This window comes from Colius striatus, chromosome 6 (genome assembly GCF_028858725.1).
Source record: "Colius striatus isolate bColStr4 chromosome 6, bColStr4.1.hap1, whole genome shotgun sequence".
NCBI classification, from domain to species: domain Eukaryota; kingdom Metazoa; phylum Chordata; class Aves; order Coliiformes; family Coliidae; genus Colius; species Colius striatus.
Window position 1 is genome coordinate 19,523,888 of NC_084764.1, and position 4,686 is coordinate 19,528,573.

Consider the following 4,686-nt stretch of genomic DNA (forward strand, 5'->3'; position numbering starts at 1 on the left):
AGCTAGGAATGCTAGCAGGCTGCTGGCACATGGAAGGAGACAATGAGGCAGGGCACAGTTCCATCTTTGGCAAGTGATCTGCAGGAGAGGATTCCTCTGATTGTTCCCCCGAAGGAGATCCCGCTGAGCACAGACCAGTTACTCAATCTCTGCAGCCTCCCTGGATGTGCTCGCTTTTCGCTCTTGGAAATGTCTGAGCTGAAGCTGAGGACTTTGGCTGGCTGACAGGACACAACCCTGGCAAAACGACAGCTGTGATGGGTCACCAGAGTGTTTGGAAATCCTGGACTCTCAATTGCACAAGTGCAGCTGAAGAGCCGTGGCTGTGCTGCGCAGATCCTCCCTTTGTATGCGATAGTGATCCCACGCGCGTGACCTGCTGAGCTCACTGCACACACACTGCTTCTCTCAGCACAGGCGCTTATTTCAGGCCAGGAAACCTCAACCAGAAGTAGGACAACCCCTGCCTACCCAAGCACCTTGCTGGAATTTCTCCCTAGCAACGCACTGGGGATTTTTTTTGCAGCAAACCGTGACCCATTTGCTCTCTGCAAGTGGCATGATTTTCCCAGCAGTGGAGCCTCAGTCTGCAGTGTCCACTTTGGGGATGCCATTCTGGAGGCAGCCTTAGTGTGGAGTTCAGCTCCCAGCTCTTTAGCTGTTATGTAAACCTTGCTCAAAGCATGTCTAGATAAAACATGCTGGATTTGTCTAGTAAGATATCTGTTCCCCTCCTGAGCACAGCAACTGTGGTTATGCATTTTCCAGTAAAGAGAAAAATATTCCAACGGTCTCCCTGCCCTCTCTCCGTCTATGCAGAGAGAATTTCTGCTACCCAGTGTTGCCATAACTTGGAGCAAGCTTTGCTCAGTTACCCCACAGTGAGGTGCTATCCTAGAGTGTGCACCTTTCTGCGTGCCTCACATCAGGGCGATGAAAAGAGAGGCCATGGAGAGCACTTTTCACAGTACAGCTGTGCCATGAACTCTGATCCTGATTCATGTCCTCCTCCCTGCCATGCTGGTGAGCCTGAGGCTAGAGGTGCACCTCTGACCTTTGCATTCTCCTTTGCTTGCATAGACAACTCCTTCCTCCCTGTCCCGGGCACTGGATGTGCTCAGTGGACTCCAGAAAGCAGGCAGGCTTGTAAAAGTGAGGCAAGGCAATGTCTATCATTGCCACGCTTATGCCTTTCCAAGGAGCTAGTCTTTTATCTCCCAGCACCATATCACACTGCCCTTACGCATCTGTACACACAGAAAAGTCCTGGAACTGGCTTGTTTGGAAAACACCCTGCAATTCACTCTGTCAGCCAGTCCTGGAAACAACTCTACCCTTGCTGAGATGGGGTAAACAAATCTCCAAGGAGCAGCTTGCAAGAGAGACAGGCTTTATCCACAGGTCCAGGTAAGCACAAGGAAGGAGCAAGCAGCAGGAACCCAAGTTGGGAAGGAAACAGGAAGACCTGTCACTGCTTTATGCATTTTATTCTCAGAGCAGCAGTCATCTTCTCTCTCTCCCTTAAAAGAAAGAAAAGGCAAAGATGATTCATGTCCTATCCCCCAGTTCAGTCTTGAAGCAGCATTGGTGTGACTAAGGTCCTTGCTGCATCATTTCTTTCTCCATCTGATGCTGAGAAGGTGGTAGCAGGGCAGGGTGTGATTAACTGGAATTTCTCAGTGTTGAAAGACATTTGAGAATGGTCCCAGTGATTAATAAAATTACTTGAGGTGCCATAGGAAAATCTGGGTTTTTTTTCTTTTTCTTCTTTTTTTTTTTTTTTTTTTTTTTCTGAAGAATGCAAACCTTTTGAAAGTCCCCTGTGTGAAATCACAGAGAATGGCATTTGCATAGAATGCCTCTGCCAGCAAGGCTGAGCAAAGGTGAAACTGGATGGCACGGCGCCCAGCTAGAAATCCTCCTGAATTTCCACCTAGCTCTGGTTACTGGAGTCCATGGCCTTTTACCTTAGAATCATTTCAGCTGGAAAAGACCTTTAAGATTATCAAGTCCTTCCTTACTGCACATCACTGATGGAAGTCTGCTAATTTAGTGGAGCCTAAAGCACTCAAGAGAGACCCAGTACACAGGCAACAGCCCAAATCTGGACCGTCCCAGCTGGAGGCACTGACTGCTTTAAAACCATAGGTGCTGGTTTTACCAGTTCATATTCCTTGTGGTTCCACAGAGGAGGGGACTGGTAGCACAACCTCTCCAGGCAGCTCCTGAAACACCTGTTTAAAAGCAGTCCCTGCCTCACGGATCTTACAGCCTGAAGCCAGGACAGAGATGCTGCAGGCACAGGCCCGGTGAAGGGGAAGGCTGTGACTTGGCATCCCACGGCAGTCTCACGGCAGTGTCTCGTGGCTGCCCGTCCGCAGTGCCTGAAGGACTGTGTTTGTGCAGCCTGCCCAGGTGAGGAGCGGCAGAGCTGCACAGGGTGCCAGTGCAGGCACAGTGGCTTTGCCCTGGTCACATGCACCGAGATGAAGCCAGCCCATGCCTTTGCCAGCATGGGCCACACTTGTCACTAGAAGGTGCTTTTAAGGAGAGGTAATATTGTCCTTTCTCATTGTCCCGGATGCTGTTAAGGAGCAGGCTGAACCCTGTTATGCTGCAGCATAAACCATCCATCATATGTACCTCAATTTTCCCCACTGGGGACTTAGAGCATTTGTACAAGTATTGTGAGACGCTAATACCACATTCAGTCATTGCTGTTATTGCATTTCCTAGTTTCAATTGCTGGCTGTTTACTAGCAAAAACTTTTTCTTCCCCCTCTCTCAGTCCTTTGATGTTGATCAGCCATTTCTGTCCTGACTTCTCACAGGGAGGTTTTTCTCCCCAGATGTCTGCAGCCTCAAGTTGGCAGATGCTGGAAGCACACACGTCTCTCATAGAGGCCCCTCTTGGGGACTCTCCAAACCATGTCAGCAGCATATCAGAGGTTGCATATGAGATCTGTGAGGTGCTGTGCAGGAATAAAAGGCCCAACAGGTTGCCAGTTAGCAAAAGAGTGAGACTGTGGGGTTATGCAGGAGCAAGTTCATTAGGTGTGTGATTACAGCTGTGCAAGAAATAATTTAGTTGTCAGCAGTAAGAGCGAGAGAATAGCGATGTAGCTGCCCCACTACATCTGAGAAGAATTCTCCTATCTGCAGCTTGATGCAGCTCATGCTGCATGCACACGGTTCAAATAATTTCCTCTTTCTTATACATTTCTTGTAATGCCAAAGGCAGTCATGCATGTCAAGCTCTCACTTTTAAGAGCAGATCTTCAGTACATATTTCAATCATGGGTAGAGGCCACCAAAAAAAGACCCCAACTGATATTGATGGGATAAAGGGACTTCCTTGCCATCCAGAAGAGCAGTCAGTCATTGCAGCAAGATCCGTGTCAATCACAAATCATAACCACACAGCTCCTTTATCCTTGTGCTCAGGGACCTCAGAGCTGATCAGGTTCCCTGCTGAGGCCTTGATGTCTTGCAGATATTTGCATTTACCATCATTGCTTCTCTTTTGCACCACTACTTTGTAAAAAAAAGGTGAAATGAAATCCCATGCAAAGCAACTCAGTCACTCCATGTCAGCTTGCACTTTCTGAAGAGCTCCTGGGAGGCTCCAGTTCGGAGGTGGTGAGCTCCTACTGCTCTGTGGAGGTTGAAAGCACATGGTACCTCTCTGCTTTAACTGTTTAAAAGATGACATTTGCAGTACTTGTTCTCATTTTTAATCTTGATTTGTTCTGTCAATGGGTTATGCCCTGAGCTCTGGATTCCCACATGTGACCTCATCCGGTGTCAGGCGGATGAGGTTAAGTAGGACCACACTCTGCATGCTTCACCCAGCTCACCCCTCTTGTCTTTGACTTCCTCCTGTGGTTTGCTGAAGGAAGTCTCTGGCAGCTAAAGAGTAGAGCTTGGGGTCCAGGGGCTGGAGCACTGCAGGGATTTGCAATGGACAGTGCTGTGTCCTTCTTCACCTCTGTCGTGGGCTAGGGTTATAGCCAGCCTGAATCAAAAGCTCTCTGTTTTCCTGCAGTGCCAGTGGCCTGAGATGGGTGAAGGGACTCTGAGGGACAGGATTCCTTGTGCCTTGCCAGCACTGTGTGCAGCAGCAGCATCTTCACCAATTCAGCATCCATCTGCACACCCTAGCTGGGGCAAGAGGCTTGCCACTGCTTGAAGGGAGGCTGCTCCCAGATGATTTCTTTGCTCTCCTCAGGGACAGGACTCAGATGTTCTGGGGATTGGAGATTAAGATTATATTTCCCGTGCCTTTAAGCAAAATAGTTAATAAGGCTACATGGAGCTGTCTTTATCCAGTGCTTACAAGGAATACGAAATATCTATAGCCAGCATTCAAAGGCCCAACAGTAAACTCAGTGAAGCAGAACTACTGCAGAGATAACATTTTTCATGTGGTGATGTTGAGAAGCCACATGCAGTGGTGTTTCATGACAAACATAAAACGCAAGGGACTTGCCTCCAGGAAGAAGGCACACCAAGCTGTGCTTGCTTTATTGATGAATGAAAGCATCTTCCTAGGAAATGCCTAATGCTCCATGGGTCATGTGCATTGGCTTCACCCCCTGAATCAACATCCAGACATGGTCTAAATCATGGGCAAAACGTCCAGCAGCAGGACACTGGTTGGTGCCAGAATCAGCATCAATTTACCTG